This window comes from Macaca nemestrina, chromosome 2 (genome assembly GCF_043159975.1).
Source record: "Macaca nemestrina isolate mMacNem1 chromosome 2, mMacNem.hap1, whole genome shotgun sequence".
NCBI lineage: Eukaryota > Metazoa > Chordata > Mammalia > Primates > Cercopithecidae > Macaca > Macaca nemestrina.
Window position 1 is genome coordinate 46013462 of NC_092126.1, and position 19479 is coordinate 46032940.

A 19479-nucleotide genomic window follows, 5' to 3' on the forward strand; every position below is an offset into this window, starting at 1 on the left:
TGAGCCCGTAGCTGTTACCTTAGACTGTCCTCAGCAGTGATTTGACAGTCAAACCTTCTTTGGAATAAAACCCTCAGTCTCTGATAGAACGTTTTTCCTGACACCAGGTGTGAGATTGAGTCCTATCTCTATGAAAGCACTAAAGGTCGTCTTGTCATCTCTGGTGGTTAAAGAAAGTAAAAGAAACTCCCATTCTGAGTGTCTCCTAGGTAGCAGTTCCTGTGCCAGGCATATTTTAAATACAGATTCTAGTTTGGTTTTCAACACTGATCATTTAAGGTAAGTATTAATATCCCCATTTTACAGCCTAGGCCACTGAGGTTTGAACAGGATTCATCACACAGTTCCAGGTGGCTGAGCCAGCTTCAAAGCCTGAATTCACTGAACTTCATCAAAACAGTAGTTCCCATCTAAAAAATATTATGGTATGCCAAATAGCAAAACCTAACTGGCTGGTTAAAAATGCAAGAGCAGGTAATTTTTATTGTAAATTTATTTTGGAGCACAGTGAAGAATGATGATGCTTGGACTTAATAATGGGAGAAAACAAGTGTATGGGGCAGGCCACAGTTCTAAGCTATTTCTCAGATATTCTGAATTCATCATAATCACATAACCTTTTCTCAGCATTGGAAACTATGAGGACTTAATGGGATTTGCAATTCATATGGGTCTACTATAGCTGTCTGCTTCGTCACAGCAATGCTGCTTGTGGTTATTCATTATCCAAGATGACTTTTCCTTGTGATTGCTTGACACAGTTGTTAAAACATTTTTTGTGGCTCATTTCCTGCATAAGCTGGTTAACCCTATCCCATCTGGAGACCTCAGAAGACCTACTCCCATTGCTTTGCTCACTAATGCCTGCTCCAAGCTGCATGGGGCACCACCTGGGAGAGATGGAGGCTTGGGGGGAAGTTCATCTTCTCAAATGGAGAAAGTCCTGACCCTCCGCCCCATTAGTTTGTTAGTGGCCTTGTACTGGTGAGAAAGAGGCAGTGGCATAATTAAAGACACAAATATGCCTAGGGTAGGAAGGAAATGTAGCATGGGAAGGTAAGAGAACACTGGACTCTAGGCAAAGGGGCTGCAAAGAGGAAAGCTTGGACAAAGGATTCCTGACAGCATGATGGTGTCAAATAGGCTAAATCAAGGGAGGGAAGGAAAGAAAAGTCCAGCTTTTAGAGGGTCCCAGACTCTCAGCTAACTCTTGTAGCTACAGTTAAAGAAATCTTTTTTCCTAAGCTGAAGTTGAGGTTAGCCTGATTCTTGACTGAATGAAATGTATAATTTTAGTTAGGTATATCATTCATTCACCTATTTATATACCAAATATTTGTAGACACCTACTCACCTTCAAGTAGCATGCAGGGTGCTAAGGTGTAGAGATAAGCATTTTGTCTTCACTAAGCTTTCAGTCTAGAGGGAATACAGGCAGGCAAACCAAAAATCATGGTACAGTGTGATGACTACTAGGGGAGGAGAAGTATTGGGAGCTATGGAAACAGATGAAAGTGACACAAACCCAGACCAGAGAAGTTACAAAGGCTTCTTATCAGAAGTGATGTCTAAACTGAGATCCAAAGAATAAAACAAACAAAGCGAGTGAGGGTGGGTGCATGTGGAAAGGGTTCCAGGCATAAGGACAGCCTGAGTGAATAGGGAGGAAGACCTTAGCATGCTGAAGGAACCACAAGAAATTCAATAACTAGATAAGCAGCATTATGCTGATCAGATGGCAAATGGAAGAACAAGAGGCGAGGTTGGCATCTAAGTGGGTCTAAAGCCAAACAGAATGAGATGGGAGAAATGTATTGAAGAGAGAGGTTCGGAAGAAAAACCATGAATTGTAACTGTGTTCTGAAACATGCTTCTCAAACTTCCATGTGCACATGAATTACCTGAAGATCTTGTTACAATGCAGATTTGGATTCAGTGCTTTTAATAAGCTTCTAAGGGATGCCAAAGCTGTTGGCCTAAGGACCACACTTTTGGATATCAAGGATCAAGACAGCATGGAAGCATCGCCTTTACATCGGGACTGGTAATTGCTGTGGGACGGTCCTGGTAGCTTAATGGAGTTCCATTAGCCTGGATAGCCATAGACATGGATTCTTATTTCTAGGCACTGCTGAAACAATGACCTTGGTTCTTCACTTTCATGAGTTTCACTTATGTTTCCTTTCTGGCTGTCATTGATGTCAGCTGGATAAGGTCCTTTGGGGTCAATGTCTCAAATTGGATTCTCACCATGGCTTGATCAGTTGGTCACCCAAAAGACACTGGGAAAGGTGGTCTACACCTTGACAGGGGCTCTTAAAAACTGCTTCCATAGAACACTGGGGTTCCATGAGCTGCAGAACAGTGCTCCACAAAACTTGAGTAGCAATGGCAGCCTTTTCACAATTGAGAAGGGAACAAGTACATGTTCATGAAAACATTTTCTGAATTTAAAGTTTGTCTTCCATGCCTTTTTCTTAATCCTTTGGTGTCAGCAGTTATTTGAATGTGAATGAGTGATAATGCACAACAAAATGAGTCAGGAACATTAGTAGCAAAGCCTGGCAATAGTTGGTGCTGTTGTTTTATGGCTATGTGAGCTCATGGATGAAGTTTTGTATAAATCCATGTACTGTGGTCACATTTTGCTGGTTAAAACTTTTCGTAGTTTTTGTGATAGGACATTTTGGGGTTTCAATGCCTTCTCAAAAGTGCCTTCTCAAAAATAGAAGTCAACGAATTTGAGAAGCAGTGTTCGCTGACCTATCATCTGGCTCCTACAACCTTCCCAGGTGCTTTCCTAAACTCCCTCCTGGTTAGATAAGCTCAGCAGCTCTGCACCGTGGCTCTTTAGCCCAGTAGTTCACAGTACCCAAGTCACAGTGGTTTCAGGAAGGCTGCCAGGGCTAAGTTGGGCTTGGCCTTTTCCCTCCTTCCAGCAACTCCTGGTTCTTATTTAGTTTTAAATTAAATAAAAATTGCAGCACATAGATTTGAATTAAAACAAGTGGACTGATCTTTGTAATATGCACCACATCAATAGGGAAGCTAATTTGTGCAAAGCACATCTCCTCCTTTAATTTAAACAACAGAGTGCTGCCTCTTTGGTTTCAAGGGAACTGAGAGCTGAGGCGGGGCTATTCACTCGTGGCATTAACTAGGGTTATGCTCAAGAGCAACAGGAACAGTTTCAGGGGAGCTTAGCATTCCTCTTAAGCTCTTTGTGCTGGGTGTCGCACGATACAGCAGAGCAGTTATGGCCTCCTGGCCTTGAATTTAAAGAGGGTCTTAAAAATGTCTCAGGGTAAGCTCTCCTAATCGACTCTTAACTGCATTGGAGATACCAAGATCAGAATTTGCATTATTAAAAACTTCTCAAGACAGAGGAGACAGATTTCTGACCTTGACACCCATGTGGCATTTTCACGTTCCAAGGCGTCATGTGTGTAGATGATTAGTCTACAGACAATAAATCAGGTGGGATTCATGCTAGGTGAGTTTCATTGGCTCTAGAGGTAATGGGGTGGAGGTGGGGGTGGAGAGTAGCAGTAGAGTCATCCACCAACAACGTGAGCTTTACTCAAAAACATTACTGAACTGGAGTCATCTACACAGCTTCAAGCCCTTGCTTCAATGCTCACCAAAGGCCTTTCTCACCACCAGGAGATGAGTCAGAAGTAGCTAAATCTTTCTTTTTTCTTTCCTTTTTTTTTTTTTTGAGACGGAGTCTCGCTCAGTCGCCCAGGCTGGAGTGCCGTGGTGCGATCTTGGCTCACAGCAAGCTCCGCCTCCCGGGTTTAGGCCATTCTCCTGCCTCAGCCTCCCGAGTAGCTGGGACTACAGGCGCCCGCCGCCACGCCCGGCTAATTTTTTGCATTTTTTTTAAGTAGAGACAGGGTTTCACTGTGTTAGCCAGGATGGTCTCGATCTCCTGACCTCGTGATCCGCCCACCTCGGCCTCCTAAAGTGCTGGGATTACATGGCGTAACGCCCGGCCAGCTAAATCTTTCTTAAACTTTTACATCCAGGTGCATCCAGATTTGGACGCAGGTCTGCCTCAGGTTTTGTGGGGCCTGAAGCTTATAAATTTTGAGGCCTACTTTAAGAAAAATAGTACAAAATATCTTACTTATGCAAACTTTCTATGCTCATCAGAACACACTGGTAGGGCCCCTCTCAGGATCTCGGAAAGGGCCATGTGAAAGGGATCCTAAAGCTGAAGTTTATTAAGTTCACAGAGAATCCACTTCTGCTTGGAAAGCTTCTCTGCCCAGTGCCGAAAGGCATTAAGAAGTTGAGGGTAAAGATAATGGACAAGCATTTATCATATGGTAAGAGTCACTGACTAAGACAGAAATTTTAGGTTCTTATTTGGTCTTTGAACCCCTGAGGTGTGCTGCCTTACTGAATCAAACTGGAGCCAAGCCCAGCTTTCTCTTAAGGGCAGGGCCCTCATCTTTGTCTTGTTCACACAAATACCTACCCAAGAGAGTGCATCAATCAATGTCTGCTGAATGAATGACTATCTGGATAACTGTGAATGAGGAAATAAAGAAATAAATTCACACTCCTTTTTTAGATTGAGTGTCATTGTTTACCTTCTCCAAAGAACTCTTTGCAAAATGTTTTGAGCTATGTGAAGAAAGGCTTCATCTACACTTATTCATGAAGCAGGCCAACTAGATTGTGTCAGAGGGTTACTAAAGTCATTCTCTTATTGGATGAAAAAAATACTCTAGTCATAGTTAAGAAACATTAAACTATATTTACAATCAAATACTCTTTAAGGGGATTGGCTTTTTCTTCTGGGTTGAGCGGGTTTTGCTCTCACACACCTAGAAAAGGCTAGACAGTGTGTTGCTTGATCTATTTTGTTAACCTTCTCCTCTCGTTTATGTTACCTTAAGTTGACCTTTCAAGTGCTTTGTTTTCTGGCAAATATATTTAAAACTTTAGGACCTAAGTAATGTATAGCTATCAGAATTCATGCAGAAAATCAAAGCTGAGTCTGCAGCATTCTCTTTTGAAGAAAAATACCACCCTGCATGTGATGACCTCACCTGATACATCACCCGATACCTGATGGGGATCAGTGGGTGCAGTGTAGATCCTGAGCCTAGGGCTGGGAGCGGGTGTTGTCCACATATTGGCTTTGTTATGAACTGGATGGGGGTCAGGTTTGCATGAGGGACATGTTAGACATGCTGGGGTTGGCCTGGATTAGAAAGGACGTGATTTTGATTTATCTTTTGTTCTCATGACTTTGAAAGTAAATCTGAGGTTGTGTTATGTAGAAGAGAAGTTTCTAAGTTCAAAATCGAGAGGCCTGGGTTCAACTCAGGGTTAAGAGATTGTGAGCAAGATACCCAAACTCCCCTTGTCTCATTGTTATTATTTTTTAATCTGTAAGAAGAGACCAATAATAGGATGTTGGGAACAGGGCAGAGTAGGAAGTACTAGAAATTTGTTTCCCCACCTAGACAACTATTATACTGGCAGAATCTGCATAATGTAACTATTTTGGAATTCTGGAGTATATTGAAGGATTGCAACTTCTAGGAGAAGGCTTGGGAAGTAATTGTGGTTAATTTTGGTCAATTATAGTTCTTAGCACAGTAGCAAGTATTCCAACCCTCGCCCTTCAGCCCTGTGGCAGGCAACTGTGCCAAGTGTTCCTGGAGCAACTTGTAAACAGTTTGCAGGAGCCAGGGTGAGCAAAAAGGACTCTGTTCTCCAAATATCAAAAATCTGTGCTCTGATCACTGATGCTGGTTCTGATCAAAGAGATGTAGACAAAATCGCTGCCATTGTTATTGCACCTCCCCTTATTGGGAAGCTCCTCCCCTCAGCTGAAGTGACCGTCAGGAGATTTAAAGGGCCAACACCCTTTTAATTTTTTCACCTTTGATTTTCTTTTTCTCCTTTTGGGGGCCTGACATTAAAGATTAGGTCATTAAAAAGTAACTACATATACAGAGAAATTAGGAAGTGACTTTGCAAGCCCAAGGAAAGGCATGGGCTTAGAAAGGACCTGAGGAGACCTTATGTTTATATCTCAGGCTGATTCCCAGAACAGAGACAGTCTATAACAACAAAATCAACAACAACAAACAAACAAACACCCAAATCCAGCAAACCCTGGGAAAGGGGAAATGTGATTTCCAGAGTTACCAAATATTAGACTCAAATGTCAAGTTTTTAACAAAAAATAACAAGTTATACAGAGAAACAGGAAAGTATGGCCATTCAAAGTAAAAAAAAAAAATAAAAGAAACTATCCCTGAAAAAGACCTGATGGCAGATGTACTAGACAAAGACTTTTAAGCACACTTCAAAACAACTATCTTAAAGATGCTTGAAGAACTAAAACGAAAATGTGGAGAAAGTAAAAAAAAAAAAAGATATATAAGCAAAAAGGAAATACCAATAAAGAGATAGACATGAATAGAAACACCCAAGAAGCTTCACAAACTCCAAGCAGATGAACTCAAAGAGATGCGGACCGAAACACTTTCAAACTTTTTAAAGAATGTTGAAAGCACCAAGAGAGAAGGTACTCACACATATAAGGGATCCTTAACAAGATTATCAGCAGATTTCTCAACAGAAACTTTGGAGGTCAGAAGGCAGTAGGCCGATATAGTCAAAGCACTAAAATAAAAAAAATAAAAAAACAAAACAAAAACAAAAACCACTTGTCAACCAAGATTTCTATATGTGGCAAAACTAACTGTTCTTCAAAAGTAAGGGAGAAATTAAGGCATTCCCAAGTAAACAAAAGCTGGGGAGGTTTCATTATCATTGAACCTATCCTTCGAGAAATCCCTCAAGAGAGTCCTGCGGGGTGAAATTAAAGAATACTAAGTAGTAATTTGAGCCATATGAAGAAACAGAGAACTCAGTAAAGGTAAATTCATGGACAATTAAAAAGCTAGTATTATTACATGGTTTGTAACTTCACTTTTTCTTTTCTATGTGATTTAAGAGATGAATACATTAAAAAAATTGTCAGTATAAGAGCTAATATTATTATAACTTTGGTTTATAACTCCACAGTTTGTTTTCTACATAATTTAAGAGACTAATGCATATTAAAGAATTATTAGTTTGTATTTTTGGTAACACATTGTATAAAGATACAGTTCTGTAACATTGACAGACAAAAGGGGTGGGGACAGAGTTGTAAAGGAGGCAGAGTTTTTGTATGTTTTTCATGTTAAACTGATGTAAATTTAAATTAGAATGTTGTAGCTTCAGGATCTTAAGTGTAAACTCCATGGTAACCACAAAGAAAATAGCTATAGAATATACACAAAAGAAAGTGAGAAAGGAATTTAAACATTTCCCTACAAAGAATCAACTAAACACAAAAGGCAGTAGTGCAGTAAATGAGGGACAAGAATGCTGTAAGGTGTATAGAAAATATATTTCAAAATGACAGAACCTCTTTCTTACCAGTAATTACTTTAAATGTAAATGTATTAAACACTCTAACCAAAAGACAGGTTTGGCAGAATGGATGAAAACATATGATCCAGCTATATGCTGTCTAAAGAGACTGATTTTAGGTCCAATGACACAAACAGATGAGAAGAAAAGGCTAGGAAAAGATATTCCCAGCACATACTGACCAAAAAACAGAAGGTAGTAGCTATACTAATATCAGACAAAGTAGATTTTAAGTCAAAAACATTTACAAAAGACAAAGATTAATGAAAGTTTCAATACTGCAAGAAGATAAAACAATTATAAACAAGTATAAACTTTTACATACCTAATGACAGACCACCATAATATATGAAGGAAAAACTGACAAAATGGAATGGAGAAATAGACAATTCTACAATAATAGTTGGAGACTTAAATTCTCAATGATGAACATAATAGCCAGATAGAATATAAGTAAGGGGATCGAAAACATAAACAGGACGATAAACCAACTAGATCTAACAGACATATACAGGACAATCTACCCAATGACAACAACATACACATTCTTCTCAAGTGCATATGAGACATTTTCCAGGATAGACCATAGGTTAGACCACACATTAAGACTCCCTAATAGATTTTTTAAAAATAGGACCACAGTGGAAGTTAGAAATCAACAACAGATGTAAAACTGGAAAATTCATGCATTTATGGAAATTAAATAACATACTTTTAAATAATCAATGGATCACGAATAAAATCAGAAGAAAAATTAGAAAACACTAAGAGGTGAATGAAAAGAAAACACAACATACCCAAACTTATAAGACATAGTGAAAACAGTGCTAAGACTTACTTTAAATACTTACATTAAAAAACAAGAACGATTTCAAATCAACAACCCAACAACCTAACTTCACGACTTAAATAAACAAGAAAAAGAAAAACAAATTAAACTCAGAGGTAGAAGAAAGGAAATAATAAAGATTAGAGATAAATAAAATAGAGAAAATAAAAATAATGGAAAAAATAAATGAAACAAAAAAATGGTTCTTTGGAAAGACCAATAAAATTGACAAACCTTTAATTAGATGGACTAAGAAAAAAGAGAGAAGACTCAAGTTACTAAAATTAGAAATAATACTGGTGATTTTACTACCAATTCTAGAGAAATAACAAGAATTAGAGAATAACAAGAATAAGAGAGCACTATGAATAATTTTATGCTAACAAATTGAATAATCTAGATGAAATGGATACCTTCCTAGAAATACAAAGCTTACCTAGATAAAAGCATGAAGAAATGAAAAATCTGAATTAGACCTACAACTAATAAGAAGATTCAATCAGTAATCAAAAATCTCCTCACAAAGAAAAGCTCTGGATTTCATGGTTTCACAGGTGATTTCTACAAAACATTTAAAGAAAAACTAATACCCATCCTTCACAAACTTTTCCAAAAACTTGAAGAGGAGGAAGCGCTTCTTATCTCATTTCATAAAGCCAACATTACTGTGATATCAAAGTCAGAGAAAGATACAATAAGAAAACCACAGACTGCTATTCCTTATGAACATAAATGCAAAGTTCTCGACAAAATGCTAGCAAATTGAATTCAGTAGCATATTAAAAGAACCATACACGATGACCAAGTGAGATTTGTTCCTGGAATGCCATGTTGTGTACAACATGCAAAAATCAATGAGTGTAATACACCCCACTAACAGCATGAAGAAGAAAAGTACGTGATCATCTCAATTGATACAGAAATATCATTTGATAAAATTTAACATTTTATGATAAAAAAAACCAACCAACTAGGAATAGAAGGAAACTATCTTAACATAATAAACGCTGTATATAAAAAATAGCAAATATCATACTCAATGATGAATGACTAAAGTCTTTTACTCTAAGGTCAGGAATAAGACAAAAATGCCCACTTTGACCACTTCTATTTAACATCATATTAGAAATTCTAGCCAGAGAAATTAATCATGAGAAAGAAATAAAGGTATTCAAATGGAAAAAGAAGGAAAATTATCTCTGTTTATAGATAATATAATTTTATATGTAGAATTTCCTAAAGATTTCACAAAAAACCTGTTAAAACTAATAAATGAATTAAGCAAAGTAGCAAGATATAAAGTCAACATGCAAAAATCAATTGCATTGTTATACCCTCACAATGAACAATCTAAAATTAAAATTATGAAAATAATTCCAATCACAATAGCATCAGAAATAATAAAATACTTAGGAATTAACTTAACCAAGGAGGTGAAAGACTTGTACAGTGAAAACTACAAAACATTACCGAAATAAATTAAAGAAGAAATAAATAAAGGGAAACATCTTATGCTTATGGATTAGGAGACTTAATATTGTTGTTAATACAACCCAAAGTAATTTACAGATTCAATGCAGTCCCTATCAAAATCCCAATGGCATTTTTAAAGAAATAGTAAAACCTATCCTCAAATTAATACAGAATTTCAAGAGGCCCCAAATAACCAAAACAATCTTGAAAAAGTACAAAGCAGAAAGACCTGTACTTCCAAATTTCAAAACTTACTATAAAGCTACGGTAATCAAAGCAATGTCATATATAAAAATTAACTCAAATGGATCAAAAACTTAAATGTAAGGCCTAAAACTGTAAAACTCTCAGAAAAAAAATAGGACAAAAATGTCACAACATTGGATTTGGCAATCATTTCTTAGCTAAGACTCTAAAAGCACAGGCAACAAAAGAAAAAATAGACAAATTAAATTTCACAAAAATTTAAAAAATATTGGGCATCGAAATACAATGTAAACAGAGTAAAAAAGGCAGCTCATGGAATGGAAGAAGAAATTTGCAAATCATATGTCTGATAAAGGATCAGTATTCAGGAAATAGAAAACTCCTAAAACTCAATGACAAAAGACCCCATTTATAAAATAGCTTAAGACTTGAACAGAAGTTTCTCCAAAGAAAATACACAAATGGACTTCTTTTGGAGGGGCGCGCCCAAGATGGCTGAATAGGAACAGCTCCAGCCTCCAGCTCCTAGCATGAGTGACACAGAAGATGGGTGATTTCTGCATTTTCAACTGAGGCACCAGGTTCATCTCACTGGGGAGTGCCGGACAATCAGTGCTGGTCAGCTGGTGCAGCCCCACCAGCGAGAGCTGAAGCAGGGCGAGGCATCACATCACCTGGGAAGCACAAGGGGGAAGGGAATTCCTTTTCCTAGCCAAGGGAAACTGAGACACACAACACCTGGAAAATTGGGTAACTCCCACCCTAATACTGTGCTTTTTTTACCAAGGGTCTTAGCAAATGGCACACCAGGAGATTATATCCCACACCTGGCCCAGAGGGTCCCATGCCCATGAAGCCTCCCTCGTTGCTAGCACAGAGTCTGAGATCTAACTGCAAGGTGGAAGTGAGGCTGGGGGAGGGGCGCCCGCCATTGCTGAGGCTTAAGTGGGTAAACAAAGCCATCTGGAAGCTCAAATTGGGTGGAGCCCACCACAGCTCAAGGAGGCCTGCCTGCCTCTGTAGGCTCCTCCTCTGGGGACAGGGTATAGCTAAACAAAAAGCAGCAGAAACCTCGGCAGAGGTAAATACCCCTGTCTGATAGCTTTGAAGAGAGCAGTGGATCTCCCAGCATGGAGGTTGAGATCTGAGAACGGACAGACTGTCTGCTCAAGTGGGTCCCTGACCCCTGAGTAGCCTAACTGGGAGATATCGCCCACTAGGTGCAGACCGACACCTCACACCCCACACTGCGGGGTACACCCCTGAGATGAAGCTTCCAGAGCAAGAATCAGACAGCAACACTTGCTATTCAGCAATATTCTATCTTCTGCAGCCTCTGCTGCTGATAGCCAGGAAAACAGGGTCTGGAGTGGACCTCAAGCAAACTCCAATAGATCTACAGCTGAGGGTCCTGAATGTTAGAAGGAAAACTAACAAACAGAAAGGACACCCACACCAAAACCCCACCAGTATGTCACTATCATCAAAGACCAAAGGCAGATAAAACCACAAAGATGGGGAAAAAGCAGAACGGAAAAGCTGGAAATTCAAAAAATCAGAGCGCATCACCCCCTCCAAAGGAACACAGCTCATCACCAGCAATGGAACAAAGCTAGAAGAAGAATGACTTCAACGAGTTGAGAGAAGAAGTCTTCAGTCGATCAAACTTCTCAGAGCTAAAGGAGGAACTATGTAACCAGCGCAAAGAAACTAAAAACCTTGAAAAAAGAATGGATGAATGGATAACTAGAATAATCAATGCAGAGAAGACCTTAAAAGAACGGATAGAGATGAAAACCATAACACGAGAAATACATGACAAATGCACAAGCTTCAGTAACCAACTCAATCAATGGAAGAAAGAGTATCAGTGATTGAAAATCAAATGAATGAAATGAAGCAAGAAGAGAAGTGTGGAGAAAAAAGAGTGAAAAGAAATGAACAAAGCCTCCAAGAAATATGGGATTATGTGAAAAGACCAAATCTACGTCTGATGGGTGTGCCTGAAAGTGACAGGGAAAATGGAACCAAGTTGGAAAACACTCTGCAGGATATCATCCAGGAGAACTTCCCCAACCTAGTAAGGCAGGCCAACATTCAAATTCAGGAAATACACAAAGATACTCCTCGAGAAGAGCAACTCCAAGACACATAATTGTCAGATTCACCAAAGTTGAAATGAAGGAAAAAATGTTAAGGACAGCTAGAGAAAAAGGTTGGGTTACACACAAAGGGAAGCCCATCAGAGTAACAGCAGATCTCTCAGCAGAAACTCTACAAGCCAGAAGAGAGTGGGGGCCAATATTCAACATTCTTAAAGAAAAGAATTTTCAACCCAGATTTTCATATCCAGCCAAACTAAGTTTCATAAGTGAAGGAGAAATAAAATCCTTTACAGACAAGCAAATGCTTAGAGATTTTGTCACCACCAGGCCTGCCCTACAAAAGATCTTGAAGGAAGATCTTTTGAAGGAAGCACTAAATATGGAAAGGAACAACAGGTACCAGCCATTGCAAAAACATGTTAAAATGTAAAGTCCCTCGATGCTAGGAAGAAACTGCATCAACTAGCAAGCAAAATAACCAGCTAATATCAGAATGACAGGATCAAGTTCACACATAACAATATTAACCTTAAATGTAAATGGACTAAATGGTCCAATTAAAAGACACAGACAGGCAAATTGGGTAAAGAGTCAAGATCCATCAGTTTGCTGTATTCAGAAGACCCATCTCACATGCAGAGACACACATAGGCTCAAAATAAAGGGATGGAGGAAGATCTACCAAGCAAATGGAAAACAAAAAAAAGCAGGGGTTGCAATCCTAGTCTCTGATAAAACAGACTTAAACCATCAAAAATCAGAAGAGACAAAAAAGGCCATTACATAATGGTAAAGGGATCAATTCATCAGTAAGAGCTAACTATCCTAAATATGTATGCACCCAATACAGGAGCACCCAGATTCATAAAGCAAGTCCTTAGAGACTTACAAAGAGACTTAGACTCCCATACAATAATAATGGGAGACTTTAACACCCCACTGTCAACATTAGACAGATCAACGAGACAGAAAGTTAACAAGGATATCCAGGAATTGAACTCAACTCTGCACCAAGAGGACCTAATAGACATCTACAGAACTCTCCACCCTAAATCAACAGAATATACATTCTTCTCAGCACCACATGGCACTTATTCCAAAATTGACCACATAGTTGGAAGTAAAGCACCCCTCAGCAAATGTAAAAGAACAGAAATTATAACAAACTGTCTTTCAGATCACAGTGAAATTAAACTAGAACTCAGGACTAAAAAACTCAATCAAAACTGCTCAACTACATGGAAACTGAACAACCTGCTCCTGAATGACTACTGGGTACATAATGAAATGAAGGCAGAAATAAAGATGTTCTTTGAAACCAATGAGAACAAAGATACAACATACCAGAATCTCTGGGACACATTTAAAGCAGTGTGTAGAGGGAAATTTATAGCACTAAACGCCCAGAAGAGAAAGCAGGAAAGATCTAAAATTGACACCCTAACATCACAATTAAAAGAACTAGAGAAGCAATAGCAAACACATTCAAAAGCTAGCAGAAGGCAAGAAATAACTAAGATCAGAGCAGAACTGAAGGAGATAGAAACACAAAAAACCATCCAAAAAATCAATGAATCCAGGAGCTGGTTTTCTGAAAAGATCAACAAAATTGATAGACCGCTAGCAAGACTAATAAAGAAGAAAAGAGAGAAGAATCAAATAGATGCAATAAAAAATGATAAAGGGGATATCACCGCCGACCCCATAGAAATACAAACTACCATCAGAGAATACTATAAACGGCTCTATGCAAATAAACTAGGAAACCTAGAAGAAATGGATAATTTCCTGGACACTTACACTCTCCCAAGACTAAACCAGGAAGAAGTTGAATCCCTGAATAGACCAATAGCAGGCTCTGAAATTGAGGCAATAATTAATAGCCTACCAACCAAAAAAAGTCCAAGACCAGATGGATTCACAGCCAAATTCTACCAGAAGTACAAGGAGGAGCTGGTACCATTCCTTCTGAAACTATTCCAATCAATAGAAAAAGAGGGAATCCTCCCTAACTCATTTTATGAGGCCAACATCATCCTGATACCAAAGCCTGACAGAGATACAACAAAAAAAGAGAATTTTAGACCAATACCCCTGATGAACATCGATGCAAAAATCCTCAATAAAATACTGACAAACCGAATCCAGTAGCGCATCAAAAAGCTTATCCAACATGATCAAGTGGGCTTCATCCCTGGGATGCAAGGCTGGTTCAACATACGCAAATCAATAAACGTAATCCAGCATATAAACAGAACCAAAGACAAAACCCACATGATTATCTCAATAGATGCAGAAAAGGCCTTTGACAAAATTCAACAGCCCTTCATGCTAAAAACTCTCAATAAATTCGGTATTGATGGAACGTTTCTCAAAATAATAAGAGCTATTTATGACAAACCCACAGCCATATCATACTGAATGGGCAAAAACTGGAAGCATTCCCTTTGAAAACTGGCACAAGACAGGGATGCCCTCTCTCACCACTCCTATTCAACATAGTGTTGGAAGTTCTGGCTAGGGCAATCAGGCAAGAGAAAGAAATCAAGGGTATTCAGTTAGGAAAAGAAGAAGTCAAATTGTCCCTGTTTGCAGATGACATGATTGTATATTTAGAAAACCCCATTATCTCAGCCCAAAATCTCCTTAAGCTGATAAGCAACTTCAGCAAAGTCTCAGGATACAAAATCAATGTGCAAAAATCGCAAGCATTCTTATACACCAGTAACAGACAAACAGAGAGCCAAATCATGAATGAACTCCCATTTACAATAGCTTCAAAGAGAATAAAATACCTAGGAATCCAACTTACAAGGGATGTAAAGGACCTCTTCAAGGAGAACTACAAATCACTGCTCGGTGAAATAAAAGATGACACAAACAAATGGAAGAACATACCATGCTCATGAATAGGAATAATCAATATTGTGAAAATGGCCATACTGCCCAAGGTAATTTATTGATTCAATGCCATCCCCATTAAGCTACCAATGACTTTCTTCACAGAACTGGAAAAAACTGTTTTAAAGTTCATATGGAACCAAAAAAGAGCCCGAAATTGCCAAGACAATCCTAAGCCAAAAGAACAAAGCTGGAGGCATCACGCTACCTGACTTCCAACTATACTACAGGGCTACAGTAACCAAAACAGCATGGTACTGGTACCAAAACAGAGACATAGACCAATGGAACAGAACAGAGCCCTCAGAAATAATACCACACATCTACAACCATCTGATCTTTGACAAACGTGACAAAAACAAGAAATGGGGAATGGATTCCCTATTTAATAAATGGTGCTGGGAAAATTGGCTATCCATAAGTAGAAAGCTGAAATTGAATCCTTTCCTTACTCCTTGTATGAAAATTAATTCAAAATGGATTAGAGACTTAAATGTTAGACCTAAAACCATAAAAACCCTAGAAGAAAACCTAGATAATACCATTCAGGACATAGGCATGGGTAAGGACTTCATGTCTAAAACACCAAAAGCAATGGCAAGAAAAGCCAAAATTGACAAATGGGATCTAATTAAACTAAAGAGCTTCTGCACAGCAAAAGAAACTACCATCAGAGTGAACAGGCAACCTACAGAATGGGAGAACATTTTTGCAATCTACTCATCTGACAAAGGGCTAATATCCAGAACCTATAAAGAAGTCAATCAAATTTACAAGAAAAAAACAAACAACCCCATCAAAAAGTGGGCAAAGGATATGAACAGACACTTCTCAAAAGAAGACATTCATGCAGCAAACAGACACATGAAAAAATGCTCATCATCACTTGCCATCAGAGAAATGCAAATCAAAAGCACAATGAGATACCATCTCACACCAGTTAGAATGGCAATCATTAAAAAATCAGGAAACAACAGGTGCTGGAGAGGATGTGGAGAAATAGGAACACTTTTACACTGTTGGTGGGACTGTAAACTAGTTCAACCATTGTGGAAAACAGTGTGGCGATTCCTCAAGGATCTAGAAATAGAAATACCATTTGACCCAGCCATCCCATTACTGGGGATATATCCAAAGGATTATAAGTCACGCTGCTGTAAAAACACATGCACACGTATGTTTATTGCAGCACTATTCACAATAGCAAAGACTTGGAATCAACCCAAATGTCCATCAGTGACAGACTGGATTAAGAAAATGTGGCATATATACACCATGGAATACTATGCAGCCATCAAAAAGGATGAGTTTGTGTCCTTTGTAGGGACATGGTTGCAGCTGGAAACCATCATTCTCAGCAAACTACTGCAAGAACAGAATACCAAATGCCGCATGTTCTCACTCATAGGTGGGAATTGAACAATGAGATCACTTGGACACAGGAAGGGGAGCATCACACACCAGGTCCTATTGTGGGGAGGGAGTAGGGGGGAGGGATAGCATTAGGAGATATACCTAATGTAAATGATGAGTTAATGGGTGCAGCACACCAACATGGCACATGTTGTAACAAACCTGCACGTTGTGTACATGTTCCCTAGAACTTAAAGTATAATAATAATAAAAAAGAAAATGCACACATGGCTAGTAAGCTCATGAAAAAAATGCTTAGCATCACTATTAATGAAGGAAATGCAAATCAAAAGAACAATGAGCTATTACATCATACCCATTAGGATGACTACCATAAGCAAAACAAAAAAACAAAAAAACAGAAAATAATTTTTGGCCAGAATGTACAGAAATAAGAACATTTGGGCACTGTTGGTAGACATATAAAATGGTAAAGTTACGTTAAAACACAGTATGGCAGCTTCTCAAAACATTCAAAATAGAATTACTATATGATCCAGCAATTCTACTTCTGAGTATATATTGAAAAGAATTCACAGCCAGGTTGTGAAGAGATGTCTGTGTACCCATGTTTACAGCAGCATTGTTCAGAATAGCTAACATGTGGAAGGAACCCAAGTGTCCATTGATAGATGAATAGATAAATAAAACATGATATATACATGCAATGAATATTATTCAGCCGTTTTAAAAGGGAGGAAATTTTATAATATGCCATAATATGGATGACCCTTGAGGATGTCATGCTAAGTGAAATAAACCAATCACAAAAAGACAAATACTATATGACTCCACTTATATGAGGATCCTAAAGAAGTCAAAATCATAGAGACAGAAAGAATGGTGGCTGCCAGGAACTGGGAGGAGGGGGAATGAACTGTTTAATGTGTATAGAGTTTCAGTTTTACATCATGAAAAGAATCATGGAGGTAGACAGTGGTGATGGTTGCACATTTTGAATGTATTTAATAACACTGAACTGTATTCTTAAAATGGTTAGGATGGGAAATTTTATGTTATGTGTATTTTACCACAATAAAAAAAATGAAAAAAAAGAGAGCATAATGGCTATCCTATCTCACTGTAGCTACGAGTCTCAAAGCAGTGCCAATGAAAGCATTTAGGAAGGTATAAAGTGACTTTTGAGCATGGCATCAATGATTCCATTACATGTATATATAACATTACTATCTCTTCATTTGAAAGCTAAGAAGACAGCTTTTTAGTGCAAAATCCAATGTTATTTCTACCATGTAAAAGAGTACTATCAATTTTAACTTTTAATAAAACTGACATTAGAAATATAAAGAAGAAACTCAATCTCTTTGATGTTCAGATTCATTTCAATGTGAAAAGTGTACAAAACAAAAATCCAATCAAATACATAAAAGAAGTGTACCTTGGCCCAAGATGATTGTGCCCTTGAGTTCAAGCTGCTAAGTTCTAACTAACAGTGCTGATGCCAGCAGGTGATATGGATGCTCAATATGGAAGACAATGGGTGGCATTCTCTGGACATCAGAGCCATATGTATGTAGCTGTCCTGAAAATTTGGCATGTTGTCTTTTTAATGATGGGAACTGGCTGATTGGCATTCTCATGAATTAAACTAATAACTACAACCCCATTAATATGATAGGGTTATTTTTTTTCTCCCAGAGGGTAAGGATACTTCAGAACAGGGCCAGACAGTAATATTTTAGGTTTTATGAACCACATGATTACATATGGTTCACAACTCTGCCACTGTATTGCAAAAACAGCCATAGACAATAAGTAAACAAATGGGTTGGGCTGAGTTCCAACTTAATAATGTTAACCAAATAGCCATGGACCAGATTTGATTCAAGAGCCATAGTTTTCTGACTCCTGGCTTTAGAATACCATAAAGATAAATTCTGGACCTCCTCACATCCCCTGGCTGTATACATCATATAATTGGCCTCTACGAGGTTTTAATGCAGCTACAATCCTATGGTTAAACAAACTTAGAAGGTGCCAAAGCCTGGAGAAACCATCAAGCCAGGTGGCCATTTGGGCAGACAATTCACAACCTAACATGATTATCTAAGGCCTTACATTTTTCTCAAAGCATTGTTTGTCAAATAAAGCAATGTTTAAAATGTAATATTGAAGCTTTGAAAATAAACTGCTGTTCTCCAGAGTAAAGTTACTGATGTTTTGATGGGAAAGAAGGAAAAGTGCTTTCCAATTCCCAGAAATGTTTTGAAAAAATGCAACCCAATGCTTGCTTCCCATTTATGAGTGCTCAAGTTTACCTTTTCCTTTCTCATAATAAAAGTCAACTCATTGCCAAAGTTTATTACTGTTCTAAGTCAAAAATAACCTACCACTCCAACTTCTCACCTTCCTTATGACTCTCTCTCTCTTACCCTAACATGTCTAGAAATGTAAGGAAGTACTGTCAGAGGCCTTCAGTAGGGCAAATTTAATGTTGTATCTCCATTTGTCCCTATTTGAATCGATGACTCACTCTCAGCTTGGCAGCTGCCCCTTTAACCATATGGACCAGTCTACAATGGCACTGAAGGCGAAACAAGCCTTTTATTGCTCTCAGGAATGTGGATTTTGAGACACTTGGTTGGGTTTAGGTGGAATCTCACAGACATCGGTTCAAGAATACTTTTGTTCTTGGCCAAGTTTCATAACCTTTTTGAGATCCTGAACCTCAGTTTCTTCATCTACAAAATGTGTTAATATTTGCTTCATAGGATTAATTAAAAAATAGTGAGTGGCAAATGGCAAATACTAATAAATGTTCATTTCTCTCACTTTCTCTGTATGCCCCTATGTACCCTAAATTGTATTTGTTCATGCTGACAGCAGGTTTTATTGCAAACTCTCGTGTATCCCCCAATAACTACCTCTGAGCACATTGTAAGTGTACAGCTATATAGGAATCATGTAAGGATCTCTGCAAAAGGTCTTTGAACAGGGAAAGACTGAAGGTAGGAAAATTAATTGACTAAAGATAAACCATAATCCCCAGAGGTTTTCAAGGTCAGAAAATTCATTTGGTTTATTTTCTTTTGGAAAGGAGCCTTGAGGTATGGTTTAAGCAATTAGAACACAAATGTCTTG

General features: G+C 38.2%; 1 protein-coding gene across 1 annotated transcript in view; it reads right to left on the reverse strand.

Annotated features, from left to right (window-relative positions):
• Positions 1–19479, reverse strand: part of LOC105470011 (solute carrier family 9 member A9) — a 593531-nt gene that overhangs the window by 208143 nt on the left and 365909 nt on the right. The gene's annotated exons all lie outside the window — the stretch shown is intronic.